Raw genomic sequence first — 16,832 nt, 5'->3', positions numbered from 1 at the left:
CAAAAACTTCTTGACGCCTCAAACCCAGTGTTTAATGGCATATTTGGTTATCTTTTATGTGTTATTACTCATCCTCTTCTCAGAGACAGCTGTAGATTTCTGCCCTTAGCTGGTTCACATTCTTCACAGAAGCCAAGGTTCAAAACTCCAGTTCCCATGGACCTGGCCCAGGCTACATCTGTGAACTTAGTTCAATCTTAACAGAAAATCAGAGAAAATCCCTGATGTCACGCAGCAAAAAGATGTCCCAGGATGTCTTCCATGTCTGCTTGCCTATTTCTTAGATCTATAAGCACCTGCCTAATGACTTCATAATTAAAAGACCTAGATGTTTTAATTCATATATCCCTTTAAGAGTCTAATGAAAGCTATAAATCTACTCTAAAGAAATCATGATTTATTTCCTGCCAGATACTGATGGCTCACTCTTGTAATCCTCGCCACTTGGGAGGCTGAGATCGGGAAAATCACAGTTCTAAGCCAGTGTGGGCAAAAAAGTTCAGAAGACCCCATTTCAACGGGAAAAAACTGGGCATGGTGGCATATGCCTGTCACCCCAGGTATACCAGGAAGCACAATGAGGAGGATCACTGTCTAGCCTAGCCTGGGCAAAAAAGTGAGACCCTATCTCCAAAATAACCAGAGCAAAAAGGACTAGAAGTATAGCTCAAGTGATAGACTGCCTGTCTTATGAGTATAAATTCCTGAACTCAAACCCTGGTGCCACCAAACAAGAGAGAAAGAAATGGAGATTTCCATGGAGACAGACCATTCTTTATTATGTTTCTTCTGTTTCTGTACTTCTTTGGAGTGACTGCCTTTCTTGAAGAGGGATGTTTGTTTAGTGAAAGGCTTGGAATGCTGAGATAGCATGTCCTTCTAGAACATTGTCAGGGGAGAACGCCCATTTAGGGCAAAGACCAGGCATGTGTGCCCTCCATTATAGAACATTCAGGTCCCCTGAACTAAGGGTTCATCCCCTTGAAGGTATGTACCAACAAGACTCTCTTCGACTCACCCCATGGGAATCAGGGCTCAGCACAGGAACACAAATGCTAATACTCTCAGTGCTGTGACTGTGATGAGCGAACCTCTCTTTGTCTCTGATCCAGGAGTTTGTGGTCTTCAACCAGACTCTAGGAACTCTGCAGGCTCTATCAGCTGACATACAAATAGGGTAAAAGTCTCAGACCCTTGGGTTCTTAACAATGCAAACAGAAAACAAGATGAGCATTTTTTTATTACATTAATTAATTACATTTTATCTCATAGCAAATCCAGAAGTTCACACTCCTCTGTCTTTATTTCTTAGTCAGTAAGCAGAGTACAATGACCATAGACTCTAATGTCTGAAAAGTACATTTAAAACAACATCAGGGTTATTTCAACAAAGAAATGTATTTGGCTAATAATGATCCAGGTTGAGGATCCAACAGGCTTTGGACCAAGTGTTTTAGATTTTCGATGTTTTCAAATTTTGGAATATTTTTATATGCAAAATGAGATATCTTGCCGAGGAGACCCAAGTCTCCACATAAAATTCATTGATATTTCATGTACACCTTACACGCAGCCTGATGGTAATTTTATACGGTATTTTTAGTGCATTTGCATCTGGGCTGTGGCTCACCACATCTTCAAAGTGACGTGTGGAATTTTCCATTTGTGGTGTCATGTCAGCACTCAAAAGTTTGGGATTTAGGAGCATTTTGCATTTCAGATTTTCTGCTTACAGCTGCACAGCCTATACTGGTCACAGTCAGCATTGATTGAGCACTTTCTGTATACCAGTCAATTTGTGAGGTGCTTCACAAACAGTACTGAAATTTATTCTGATGATAGCACTAATGAGGAACTATGATTTTCCTTATTCAAGAGGAGGAAACAAAAACCAACATAAATTAAATAACTTGTCAAGAGCGACCCCACTGGTCAATGTCAGGATCAGCACACAGGTTAAGAGGTGGGACTTGAACTCAGATCATGTCTTCAGCCACTTTTCTTTTCTGCCTTCCCCTCTGGGCAACACACAGGTGCACAAAGGCACAGTCCCTGCCTAAGGGACAATGCTCTCAAGAGGGACAGTAGTTTGGAAACAGACCATACAGTAAGTTAGCGGAGCAAGAAGAGGACCCTTCTCCCGATATACAACAAGAGCTTCCCAGACAAAAGACAACCAAGGTCAGTCGTAAAGGATGATGGGGACCAGACCAGGAGAAGAAGCACGGTTTTCCATGTGTGGTTTTACACACATGGAAAGGGAAGCCCAGACACGAGGAGAAGGTCACACAGAACTCTGAAAACCAGATGGCTGTTAGACTTTTGCTATCTTTGTTCTCTTGAAGATATCCCCACTTTGCATGAGGTAGTGGGCAGTACTTAGAAATATCTATCTCTTAGACTGTTACTATTCACCTTTTGTGATTTTTTTTACAAATATGATGTTTTTAGGCATCGGGCATCTGAGACACAGTCTCAGAAGAGTTTCTCTTTGCTAAGATAGGCACCGTACACCACAGGTAGTTAAAGGGTTAATAAAATGACTTAGACATTTACATGTTATCTTCTGTTAGATTTTATTGAAGGACTTATCGTGATTATAGACAAAGTTCCAAGAAGGTCAACATCAATGTTTCTAAGACATGAGCAGGTAAGCTAAAGAGAGATCAAATAAATTGTTTAAATGTTACCGCACAGGTAGTTCTCACGAATGTCTCTGCAACCGGCCTCACTTCCATTAATATAGTTAGAAAGTCTCTGCTATGAAGAAAATTACGATGACTTCAGATATTACTCTAAGGAGCTATTGCTGTAGAATAGAAATGAAGAGATGTAGCTAAATCCACTAATGACCATCTGATTCCCATAAAGTGTGCATATAGAAACAAAAAACAGAAGGGTGAATGCAAAGAACTCATAGCCAATAAAAAGCTTTCAGCCTGGTTGCCACACTTTCTAAGTTACTGCTGAGGCAGAACTTGAGAGAGGGGGTAGGAGAGGGTCAGTGTGGTTTGGTAAGCAAGGCTCAGAATTAGGAAGCAAGGTAACATGGTATACCTTTACTAAAAAACTACAAATGTCCCACAACACCCCTGATTTTTCTTTTTTTTTTTGGTGATAATGAGAATTGGAGCTGGAACTCTGGGCACTTAATATGCAGGTACTCTACCACTTGAGTCTTGCCCCCAGCCCTTTTCAGCTTTAGTTATTTTTTGGATAGGGTCTCACATCTTGGCCAGGGGCCAAACTCAGATTGTAACCCTCCTACCTATGCTTCCCATGTAGTTGGGATTACAAGTGTGTGCCATCACACTCAGCTCTTCACCTTGACGTGTTTCTGGAAGGCCAGGCAAACTCTTCAGGTTCTATCAAATTTGGGAAGAACTTTATCAAGTTTCTTATGAGCTGCATGGCTGGAAGAAATGTCATGGATAGCTTCTGCTCCCCTCCCCCCAACACACATTTCAAACGCAGTTGATGCAGGTCTGATGACACTGGTGAGTTTCATAACATGGGCATGGCCTGTGGCCCTGAAACTCAGCATTCGCTGTCAGGAAGGTCAGCAGTATGTATCCATTCTGGAAACATAGCTACAGAAGCAAGTGACTGTGGGTAATGTAAATATATCCTACTCTACCTAATGAGATTGATTTTCCCTTACACAAAGCTCACATGACTTCAGCATCATGGATACAAGGCGACAGGGATAAGCTGTAATTCCAACGGTGGTGATAATGAATGTGACAGTAAAAATGTGCACCCATCTGATTACAATGGTAAGTCCCAATCAGGGCATGGAACAGCTCTATCTTCACTCACTTCAAGACATCTGCTTCTGCTCTTCACCAGAGCCTTCTCATTTTTATGATCTTGAACCTCAGGTGGTTGCACTGGCTACCAGTGAAGTCACTTCAACTATTATGCTCTGTAAATTTATTGTAACAATTTTACAACTTAGATATAGCTATTATCTCCAAAACAAATTTGCAGCATAATATACAAATAATGCTGAATGCAAGGAGAGATCGAAGATCAATACATCAAGGATTGAGAACTGGCAAAAAAAAAAAAACGAAGCTGAAATAGAAAATAGGAGAGAAGACCTTAAACTGTTCCATGAAATAGAAAGGGAAGGAAAACTGCCAAACACATTTTATGAAGCCAGTATTACACTTATCCCAAAACCAGGCAAAGACACCTCCAAAAAGGAGAACTACAGGCCAATCTCCTTAATGAACATTGATGCAAAAATCCTCAACAAAATAATGGCAAATCGAATTCAGCAACACATCAAAAAGATTATTCACCACGACCAGGTAGGCTTCATCCCAGGGATGCAGGGGTGGTTCAACATACGAAAATCAATAAACGTAATAAACCACATTAACAGAAGCAAAGACAAAAACCACTTAATCATCTCAATAGATGCAGAAAAAGCCTTTGATAAGATCCAACATCATTTCATGATAAAAGCTCTAAGAAAACTAGGAATAGAAGGAAAGTTCCTCAACATTATAAAAGCTATATATGACAAACCTACAGCCAGCATTATACTTAACGGAGAAAAATTAAAACCATTCCCTCTAAAATCAGGAACCAGACAAGGATGCCCACTATCTCCACTCCTATTCAACATAGTACTGGAATTCCTAGCCAGAGCAATTAGGCAAGAAGAAGGAATAAAAGGAATACAAATAGGTAAAGAAACTGTCAAAATATCCCTATTTGCAGACGACATGATCCTATACCTTAAAGACCCAAAAAACTCTACTCAGAAGCTTCTAGACATCATCAATAGCTATATCAAGGTAGCAGGATATAAAATCAACATAGAAAAATCATTAGCATTTCTATACACTAACAATGAGCAAACGGAAAAAAGAATGTATGAAAACAATTCCATTTACAATAGCCTCAAACAAAATCAAATACCTAGGTGTAAACCTAACAAAAGATGTGAAAGACCTCTACAAGGAAAACTATACACTTCTGAAGAAAGAGATTGAGGAAGACTATAGAAAGTGGAGAGATCTCCCATGCTCATGGATTGGTAGAATCAACATAGTAAAAATGTCGATACTCCCAAAAGTAATCTACATGTTTAATGCAATTCCCATCAAAATTCCAATGACATTCATTAAAGAGATTGAAAAATCTACTGTGAAATTTATATGGAAACACAAGAGGCCACGAATAGCCAAGGCAATACTCAGTCAAAAGAACAATGCAGGAGGTATCACAATACCTGACTTCAAACTATATTACAAAGCAATAACAATAAAAACAGCATGGTACTGGCACAAAAACAGACATGAAGACCAGTGGAACAGAATAGAGGACCCAGATATGAAGCCACACAACTATGAGCAACTTATCTTTGACAAAGGAGCTAAAAATATACGATGGAGAAATAGCAGCCTCTTCAACAAAAACTGCTGGGAAAACTGGTTAGCAGTCTGCAAAAAACTGAAACTAGATCCATGTATATCACCCTATACCAAGATTAACTCAAAATGGATCAAGGATCTTAATATCAGACCCCAAACACTTAAGTTGATACAAGAAAGAGTAGGAAATACTCTGGAGTTAGTAGGTATAGGTAAGAACTTTCTCAATGAAACCCCAGCAGCACAGCAACTAAGAGATAGCATAGATAAATGGGACCTCATAAAACTAAAAAGCTTCTGTTCATCAAAAGAAATGGTCTCTAAACTGAAGAGAACACCCACAGAGTGGGAGAAAATATTTGCCAATTATACATCAGACAAAGGACTGATAACCAGAATATACAGGGAACTTAAAAAACTAAATTCTCCCAAAACTAATGAACCAATAAAGAAATGGGCATGTGAACTAAACAGAACTTTCTCAAAAGAAGAAATTCAAATGGCCAGAAAACACATGAAAAAATGTTCACCATCTCTAGCAATAAAGGAAATGCAAATTAAAACCACACTAAGATTCCACCTCACCCCTGTTAGAATAGCCATCATCAGCAACACCACCAACAACAGGTGTTGGCGAGGATGCGGGGAAAAAGGAACCCTCTTACACTGTTGGTGGGAATGTAGACTAGTACAACCACTCTGGAAAAAAATTTGGAGGCTACTTAAAAAGCTGGACATCGATCTACCATTTGATCCAGCAATACCACTCTTGGGGATATACCCAAAAGACTGTTACTCCAGAGGCACCTGCACATCCATGTTTATTGCGGCACTATTCACAATAGCCAAGTTATGGAAACAGCCAAGATGCCCCAGCACTGACGAATGGATTAAGAAAATGTGGTATCTATACACAATGGAATTTTATGCAGCCATGAAGAAGAACGAAATGTTATCATTCGCTGGTAAATGGATGGAATTGGAGAACATCATTCTGAGTGAGGTTAGCCTGGCTCAAAAGACCAAAAATCGTATGTTCTCCCTCATATGTGGACATTAGATCAAGGGCAAACACAACAAGGGGATTGGACTATGAGCACATGATAAAAGCGAGAGCACACAAGGGAGGGGTGAGGATAGGTAAGACACCTAAAAAACTAGCTAGCATTCGTTGCCCTTAATGCAGAGAAACTAAAGCAGGTACCTTAAAGCAACTGAGGCCAATAGGAGAAGGGGACCAGGAACTAGAGAAAAGGTTAGATCAAAAAGAACTAACCTAGAAGGTAACACCCACGCACAGGAAATCAATGTGAGTCAATGCCCTGTATAGCTATCCTTATCTCAACCAGCAAAACCCCTTGTTCCTTCCTATTATTGCTTATACTCTCTCTACAACAAAATTAGAGATAAGGGCAAAATAGTTTCTGCTGGGTATTGAGGGGGGGAGCGGGAGGGGGTGGAGTGGGTGGTAAGGGAGGGGGTGGGGGCAGGGGGGAGAAATGAACCAAGCCTTGTATGCACATATGACTAATAAAAGAAAAATGAAAAAAAAAAAAAAGAGTCTGAGGCCAGGCTGGGCTACATGAGACCTGACTCAAATATAAATAAATTAAAATTTCCTCTTATTTTTCTATATGTTGAATACCTAGAAGAGCCCTTATTTTTCTTATGTTTTGAAACTTTTCTGCCCAGTCTTATAAATTTGAATCAATAAAAAAAAAAAAAGAAAATAGGAGAGAAGAAACTTCACATGTTTCATCATTTAGAGACCTCTGTAATGTTTCAGAAAGAGGGCATGTGTGTACTAACAGCTAAGTTCAAAGATGCTGTGCTGGTATCCATCTTCCATTCAGACTTTTAAGTCAAGGTGAGTTGGTCCCATGACCTTGCTGATCCTGTGTACTTATACTCATTTCTAAAAAGTGAATTACATTTTTCTCTCTTATTATCAGAATTGGGTTGTATAAGTTCTTTAATGTTTCTCCTTTTCGGAGAAAGAAATTACTGTGACACAACAAATAGCAGTAGAATAGAAAGAATTCTGGTAAATAGCAAAGGGCCATTTGTAACATTCTTCTGTCACCCATAAGTCCCCTAAAGAAATAAGATCCAGAAGTTCCTGCTACAGAAGCAACAGAAACATGGGCGTCTGTAACTGTAGAGTCAAAATGCTAAGCAGAATTTGAGCAAATGCATCCATCTGTTCACCGTCGTGTAAATAATGCTCACAAGCCTTCTTCTGGGACCTCTCCTAGGACAGGCCTGGAAACTCTCAGGACATCTGTCACTTGCCCTGTCACAGCTGCCACACGAGGAGCTCATGGAGTTTTCTTCCTTCCTCCTCTGAACAGCAAACAGCATCTTGAAGACATAGCACCAAGACAAAGCTACTTTCTACTTCCCCTCTCTCTACCTGGGTTTTGCCTCAGTGACTAATTTAGAAACAGTGAATGTAATGCACTCTTTGTGGAAGTGCAGAGAACTTCAGGATACCGCTTTTCTTCTCAATGCCACTTCTGGAACTCGGAGGAGTCTATTTCATGAGCAAATGCGATCACCTCTGGCAGGTGTTCATATACCCGGGAGCACAGTCCTTCCACCTCCTGCATGTGGCCCATGAAACAGAAGTCAATCAAGCAATGGTTTTTACCATCCTACACCAAGACAGGAACAAAATACCTAGTAGGGAAACCAGAGTGCAAAAATCCCTCATCTTTGGATGGACAAAATTATTTCTCTTGCTCATGACAAATACTTCCTGAAAAGAAAGTGACTCATATTGTATTCAACCCAGCTCTGACTGGGATAGAGGAAGAGGTCCAGTGAGGAACATGAGTGAAAACTGAAGGATGCATTAATGCTCCTCCTGCGTCTTCTGTGATATTTTCCCTTGGAGAAAAACATCAGGTCTTAACATCCGCCGAGGGTCAAACATGGGGTTCTAGTGATTCAGCACAGTATGGGCAAGTCATGCCTTCCCAAGTTTGCAGTAGGGATAAATCTCCTCTAAAGGTCTCTGTCTGTCTGCCTGTCTGTCTCCCTCTCTCTCTCTTACACACATACACATCAAACATCTCTAATTTATAAATCCAAAATGCTCCAAAATTCAAAAGGTTTTGGGTGCCATCGTGAACAAGTGGAAAATTCACATGACTTCAGGGATAGATCACAGTGAAAGTCAGGCACACAAAATGCTGGAAAAAAATTACCTTCATGCTATGTGTATAATGCATAAATGAAATGTAAATGAATTTCATGGGTAGACGGGTTCAAGATCTGTCACTCTGGTATGTATATACAAATATTCTAAAATTCAAAAAAATCTAAAATCTAAAATGCTACTTCTGGTTTTAACCACTTAGGGTATGGAATCTTCAACCTGTAACACATTTATCTTGTGTAATATACATACATATATATACACACACAGTTATATATATTTATATATGAGTTATAAATAAATTATATGTATACACAAGAGAGAGTGCTCTCTCTTGTGCACACACACACACACACACACTCTCTCTCTCTCTCTCTCTCTCTCTCTCTCTGTCTCTCTCTCTCTGGGTTTCTTTTATTGACCACAAATTTTTTCCACAGTAATTATGTTCTCTTTGCTACTTAAGAACCTTAATATTCTCCTGTACAAACAACTAACGTCTCTCCCCCAACGCCTTCTTATGTAAGCACACTTATCTATACAATACCTTTGTGGCAACATAGAAAATTAAGCAGAGGAATTATGGATGTAGTGACTACTTTAGAAAGCCCCAAACACTTTAATTCCAAAATCTGAAATTACACACATTGTATATATAGCCTGAAGAAATTTAAAGGGCAACTGTAGAAACACTAAGCAACTCGCTATGTACCACGTGTGCTTGCTGCAGGATATTTATCTTGGCAAAACTGGACTTCTTCCATGTATATTTTTATTTGGTGTATCTCACATGCTAACTTAGACTATATGAACAGGGGCCTGTGTGCACCATCAACAGACTGGTTTTGTTAATGAACAGTAAATACGTACCTTTTCCACAGTGTGTCACTCTGGAATGTCTCATCCTTGAACTCTGAGCCACTCATAAAAAGAATAAATGAAAATTAGATCTGAGAAATAACATATCCTAAAGTGGTGCTGAAAAGCCTTATAACATCTTTCACTGGTATACCAGAAAAGTTTATCTGCGATATCATCAAAAGGCATGTGGCTTCTCAATAAGCAGGAATATCTCTTTATAAGTTGGTTTTATTTCTTTAAGAGATGATCAACATTCTTCTGCCTCATCATTTCTCATCAATTTTTCAGTAGGAACACTATAAGATAACAAGAAAGATTAATGGTTTCCACATGATGGTGACTCTTCCTCACTGATAAGTCAGGGAAGTCACAACATTTATGTTTCCTTTACACTAAATCCCTGATGCCCCCTCTCTCAGCATCCTCACTGAAGCTCTGTGTCCATGGCAGTGAGCTGATTTTTTAATTTAAAATTTAAATTAATTTTTAAAATATATATATATATATACATATATATATATACATATATATATATAATAAATTAAGTTTAAAATGCTGACCAGTCCTGGCTGTGGGCTCCAGACATGGTTCTAAGACTCCTGGTCCCTATGCTTTTTCTTCTTCTATCTTGGACAGAGTTTTCAGTTTGATCTGGGTATTTTAAGTAAAACTCAGAAATAAGTAAGGAAAACATCTTTTGTAGCAATACTTGTGGCTTTCATTGTGACTTTGATAATTCAATGTTCTGACAGTAGCAACCACACGACACGGCAGGATGGAGAAGGTCACGTGGGATTGCTCACCTGTGCAACCACGAGCTTGCTAGGTTTCTTTTCCTAAGTAAGGTTCATCTAGAAGGCAAATGTGTGATTACCCAATACTGTGATCTTAAAAAGAGTAGCTTGACAAGCCAGGGTACAAAGTATGTATATATAGAAATGTCACAAGAAAACCCTCTGTATAACTATCATACATACTAATACAAATGTTTTTAAAAAAAGAAAAGCAAAAAATCATATTGGGGGGGAAAAGCAGTTTGAAAACTGACAAACCTTTTTATTTTTTTTCTTTTTGTTTTTATTTGTTTGTTTGTGGGAGACAAGGTCTCCTTATGTAGCCCAGTCTGGCCTGGAACTCACTATACTGACCTCAACTTCAATCCTCCTACTTCAGCTTCTCAGGTGGTGAGATTACAGGGGTGCACCAACAAGACCAGCCTTTTAGTTTCTGCCACCTGGACATCCACGAACCCTACAGACAGACAGACACACACACACACCCACAAACCTACATGGCCCTGCTTTGAATCCCAGGTCTATTCATCTCTCCAACAGGCAGACAGTTAATTGGACTAATGATTTTCTTTTATATTTACCAATGCAGACATGAAAGCACTTATGTAAAGTGGTTTATACTTTTTACTAAGAGGAGACTGACATGTAGTTTAGATTTGCTCTTATTCATCTGCTTCAGTTTCTTCCTTGTAATTAAAGTTGTGGATCTAACCTATAATTCTGTTAAATTTAGAAGTGACTGACACTTGTCCCAAGGAGGCTATATGCCATGACACATGGCACACAAGGCAGGGTTATGGTTTCTAAATCACGATTAAAATGATCAGTGCTGGACTCCACCTTCCTCATTCTCAGAAGGCTTCTTTTTTCTTTTTAATAAAGTTAGCAAACTCTTCTTTCCCGAGGATGATCAGCTAAAAACACCCCAATCCTACAGCATGGGTATCTGGAAAAGGGATTTCATGAATGACTACCAGTGAGCAAATTAGCCAAAATCCTACACTGTCCCTTATATAGTGCTGAAGCATCAGCATAACTCTAAGTAATGAGTAGCTCCCCACAGCCGGCCCATGGCTGAACAAGGAGGAGGCTGGCAGGCAGCCTCCTAAGTCTGTCTTGCCTCCTTCATGCGTTCTGGGGCTGTAGGTCATGTGGAGACCTCAGGACCTGCCACGCTGTGGGGCTGGAACTGCATATGACTGCTCCCTTCCTCACCGTGATAAGGAAGAGGTGTACAAGGTCACTGCACACACACTGGCTGCCAGCTCTCAAGGCCACTATTGGCTTGGCTGTCCCTGCCAGCATCACAACACTGGTGTAACCCCCCTTCCCCACGTTTCCATCCCACTACCACCTCCATATGAATAGACACTTAATATATAAGCATGCTAATTACCACAGGAAAGCCATTAGTCATTCCCCCACCACCCACAGAAATAGTCATCCTTTTCTGGAAAGCATAACTTCTCATTCATCAAACATCACAACAGGTTCTCAGGCCCAAATAGTGGCAAGTTTCTGTAAAAGAGACTGTATTTTAAAAAATCTTACAAAGTATTATTAAACTTGTATTCCAAGTCTATTAGGACATTCTGATTTATTTTAAAGTTTCAAGATGCTTTACTCCATGAAGGTGAGTGACAGAGTCAGTATTTCATGGGTAGAAATGGTATATTACAGTATTCTGTAGTAGCAAGAGTATTGAGAGCACTAACAGAGCCGTTTCTGTGTGTTTCACACTATTTCTGATATTTTACATAGAATTTTTCAATTAAATTTCCCTCAGAAAAAATAGGATGAGGGGCATTCTTGGATTTATATACTTCTCTGGAGGTTACACAAAAGGTACAAAACTATAATTCCCATTCTAACTCCAGGGTCCTTACTCTTAAAAAAAAAATAAGGACAATGATGAAAAAGAAGAAAGAACTAACTAGAAGCAAATACATTTTACCTGATTACAAATGCATTTTTTAAAACTTAATTTTTCAAGTACTTAGATGTCTGGAGGTGGGTAGATTATGTAAATTTCTACTTTTTAATATGGAGGATATGATAAGGAATGTTAATATTACTATAGAAAGGTGGCAAGGAAGGGGCCTGGCACTCTTACCTCATGGTGAGCGTTCACGTGCATTGGGTCTGTGGTAAGCGGGCAGTATTTAACCAATATTCAAGGAGTGCTCACAGCTATGGGCAATGGGGTTGCTTTTCTCTGTTTTTCAGGAGGAAAGAGTCGAACTCAGTAATTTTATCACCCTACACAAGGAGGAACGATGTTAACTTTCTGTCTTGCTGGTGAGCCTCTCTTCAAGATCCTCCTACCACTGGTTCTGAGTAAGTCACAGTTCCATGACTGACCCGAGTAACTTTGGCTCTCACCTCCGTGTACCATGAAAGAGTACTTAGTAATTTACAACATGTCTTATTTGATGTGGAAGCCCTAACTTCTCATGTCAGAATAAGTAGGAAAATATTGACCTAAGTCTAAAAGGATGAAGGTGTTTACAAAGTACCTCTCATTCTTGGTACCCAGCCAGGCAAGAACCTCATATTTTAGACATGTTTTTTTCTCCTTTTTAACAGCAAGTGTTTCTATCTGAGTATCTTAAAAAAAAAAAAAGCCAGATTGTAACCTATCCAGGCAGGGGCTCACACTTCACAACTTATCGTCTATTGTTTTAAAGATTTAAAATTTTCTACACAGCGTCTTTAAATCTCCAGAGAAAAGAGGTTATATAAATTCAAAATAAACAAACACTAGACAGTTCGTGTGGTCGTGCTTTTGATTCCCTGACATCCCTTCTCAACTCATAGATGTGAATTCAATTAATAAATTAATCCCAGAAAAAGAAACTGCTCTATCACAGTGAATGTCATTACTTCCTACTATGCCAAAGTTCTACATCTAACAAAGGCTGATTTTTTAGTGACAAAATTTATGACCTCTTTTTTGATGCTTAGCACCTTTGCCCACCTGATTTTCTGTCCCTCTTCCTGCTCTGTGTGCTATTTAATTTGCTAACACCCAAGAGGGCATAACAACTCTTCATTCTCCCAAGACTTCTCAAAGTAAATAAAGTTCTTAGAAACACTGTCCAGAAGGAACAAACAGAAGTGCACACCCTTCCTTATGAAATTCGAGAATGGGACAATACTGGAATTTGGGGAATAGTCAAGAACAAAATAAAACCTGGCTACCTTCAACAATTTAAACCGATTTTAAAATAATTTTCTCAAAAGCCACAAGGCTCTATGTTTAAAGGTGACAGAATTCTGACAGTGAAATTATATCAGCGGTAACTTCTGGGTCCAGAAAAGTAGAAAGCCAAGCCAGAAAGGGAAAAACCTGAGGAACGATTTTGGGGACACCATACACATAAGAATGAAAGTACACTGGGATTCACATATATCTGCATTAACTCTGTGTTAGCGACTTACAGGAAGCCTTAAAAATGGTGCTAAATGCACCATCTGGAATCTTGCAGAATGAACTTTTACCTGATGGTTAGTGGCAATTTATTACTGAACACAAGAGAGTTGTGGGAGCTCTTTCGGCCTCAAATAGGACATTATCCTTGCAACCAGACCAATATCCACTAAGCGACATATCCGCCGAGCAGTGAAACAGACCACTGGGATTGACAGAAAGCTTCCATACCATTATGGATTGCAGTCTGTGACATGGAAGACTTTTTGTTCCTTCTGTTAGTCTCTCCCTGTAACTTCTCCCTTCCAGGAAGTCATCCAGTAATCATTTTTCCAAACACAATCCTTCAACTTTCATACTTAAAAACACGATATTGCCTATTCATCTAGCCCTGAATCCCAAGCATAACTGGTAAGCTAACATCACCACAAGTGGTGAGAAGATGGTGTTAGGATGAATTTCTCTGCACTCCTTATCGATTGCTTTCTGCTGTAGCATTATGTCCTTGTGCACATTTTGGACATGTGTGCCTTAATTGAAATTGAGTCCACAGCTAACAAGAACGTTGACCTGTGTGTCTCAAATGATCCTTCCATGGTTTTGTAGAGAGTGTGTTTCTCCTCTGCCACGGCCACTGTACACAGCAATAAGAATTCTAGGTCTCTGGATGCTGAGCACAACTATAAGGATGTCTCTGTGCTCTCTGCCATGAGCTAGCAGCTTCCACCGCCTTCTGCCATGCGAAGACCCAGGGACAGGTTGTCTGCAAGCTCTGCTCCCTACTTTGCCTCCAAGTGCATACATAAAGTCACAGTTGATCCTGACACTCTAATGCCAATATTAGTTACTGAAAGAAGTATGCGACTTCAAGAGGCAATTTCCTTCTCTCAGATCTATTCCACTTTGTACCAAAATACCATGACAGCTGTCTTAAAAAGTTGCCCCAAATGCCTTCAGCGTCTGGCTTATCCATGGAAAGCATCCATGTTGGTGATGTATCTAGGGGTAACTATGAATTTATCTATTAAGATGATGAATGTACTTCATGATACGTATAACCATGAATGCTTCTCATAACCTCTAACATAGCATGATAACCCTAAATTATGCACACTCTACATTCAAGTTAAAGAGCAGAGGCCAAAACATAACCTTATAGAAAGCTTCCAGCAAGGCAAAAAAAATTAACTAGTTAGTAAAATACTGTAAAAAGAAAAGCAAGATAAGTATTCCGAAGGTCTCAGCCCCTTGTTACAGCTTCTAACATCACAGAACTCTGATCAGAATGTAATGAGTTCTGAAGTCATTCTTTTCCTGATATTTTAAAAAGCTGGGGTGAGTGAGCACAGGTACACCTAAGCAGCTGTGGATGGACAGAGATGTGTTCTCTTGTCTCTGGCTGTAGGAAGCCGATAGGCCATGCAGATGTCAGGGATGAAAGGACTGTCATCAAAGTCAATTTCAACACCTGAAAATGTTTTTCCCCAATGCTTTTCTTTGGGCAAAATATATCAAGTGGACCACTTTGGATAAGACCAGAATCAAGAGTAACTTTTGATGCAAATAGTATATACACAATTATTCATATTTACTTACATAAACACACATTCATAGGTCTTTCTAAAGTCCCAATAACCCTCAAATTTCTCTTGTTATTTCATCCAAAAGAAGGTTTTTAAATACAAGTAGGTAGAAAGTTTCCGTGTTTTTGGCATGGTTCTGTCCAGATGCCAAAAGACTGAAAGATCACTTAAATTATCTTCTAAATATATTTCGACATGGCATGCATTCATTCCTCTTCTCTGTCTCTCTCATTCCCATGTATGCACTCTCTACTCTATGTGTATGTCTATAAGATATCGTTCAAATGAAAGAAAATTATCCAAACAATTACACTGTATGCTTGTATGAATTCAGCATCATTTTACATTTATTTGTGAGTATTCTGATTTCTTGGGCTGCCAAATCTACGTGTAATAGTCATGAAGGATAGTTTTATACAAGCCCTTTTCACTCTGATTCGTGCTGGAGACAGTTTGAAAACAGCTTTAAGTTGCTTCTTCTCATCATACAACACATGGGGAAAGTAGGCTCTGAAACAGTATGGAGAGAGAGGTCACAAAAGGGTTGACAGTTTTTCTAAACAAGCATTATGATTCTGAGGCCATTGGTGTAGTGAAGAGAATTCTCTCAGGGTGATCTAACATTCTAACATTCTAACTCTGCTGTGAGTTTCAATGTGGCTGGATAAGTTGAAGCATGCACATACACACACACACACACACACACACACACACACACACACACACACAACCGGTAGAGAAAATGAACTGCCAAGGATTGTACCATTGAAAAAGAAGAGAGAAGACCGCCATTGTTGCCCAGAATTCGTCTCATAAAGTGAATGATTAACTAGGGACAGGGTCCAAAGCATCACAATGAGACATATCTGACGCCATTGTCCAGGGACAGCTGATGGCAGCACTGCTTGGAGTGGAGAAATAAAATTGCTGACTTCACATTAATGAGAGAAGGAAAAACAACAAGGAAAAAAAAAAAAACTTTCTAAAACTAAAACCAACACACACGTGCAAAAAATCTTACCAAACCTTAAAGTATACTAAGATTCATCCTGAACCAGATGGGCCCAAGGAAAGACAATATAAAATACAAGAGAAGGCCTGCAATAGAGGTCATTTTTGTACCTAGTGTTATTAGAGAAAAGCCATCAAAAACCATTAACCACAATGAAAATGTGCACCAAAGAAAAGGAAGGGCATAAAACTACTCCCAAACGAATTTTGCAGCCACTTATATTTTCAGTATCGCCCTAAACAATGGAAACCTATGCACATAGGTTACAATCTGGATATGTTTTGAGTGTGTCTCCCAAAGATTCATGTGCTGGGAACTTGGTGTCACTGTGGTGCTATAGAGATGGAGACTTTAAGAGGTGGGGTCTAAATTGAAGGCAATTAAGTAATGGAGGTCATTGCCCTTGGAAGAGATTAAAGTAGTACTCATAGGACCCTGGTCGTTCCCTTGGGGGCAAGCTGTTATATAAAGAGCAAGTTTGACCCTCCAAATCTCTCTGGCTTCCTGTCTTGCATGTCTTTTGTCACTGTGATGCCATGAGTAATGTACCTTCCCCAGAGGCCATAAGACGGGGTGCCTGATCTTGGACTTTCCCCTCCTCTCCT

At 39.5% G+C, this 16,832-nt stretch overlaps 1 protein-coding gene across 13 annotated transcripts in view; it reads right to left on the bottom strand.

Moving 5' to 3' along the window:
* Nucleotides 1-16,832, bottom strand: part of Sox5 (SRY-box transcription factor 5) — a 922,227-nt gene that overhangs the window by 677,502 nt on the left and 227,893 nt on the right. Inside the window, exon 1 of one of the 13 annotated variants that reach the window (XM_074075865.1) lies at nt 1,019-1,541. The exons of the other annotated variants lie outside the window; for them this stretch is intronic. The gene's annotated coding sequence lies outside the window, so the exon portion shown is untranslated. Of the gene's footprint in view, nt 1-1,018; nt 1,542-16,832 lie in introns of those variants that run through there. 13 annotated transcript variants of the gene reach the window in all.

This window comes from Castor canadensis, chromosome 6, assembly GCF_047511655.1.
Source record: "Castor canadensis chromosome 6, mCasCan1.hap1v2, whole genome shotgun sequence".
NCBI lineage: Eukaryota > Metazoa > Chordata > Mammalia > Rodentia > Castoridae > Castor > Castor canadensis.
Note: the sequence above shows the minus strand (reverse complement) of the source record. Positions and strands in the feature narration are given on the sequence as shown.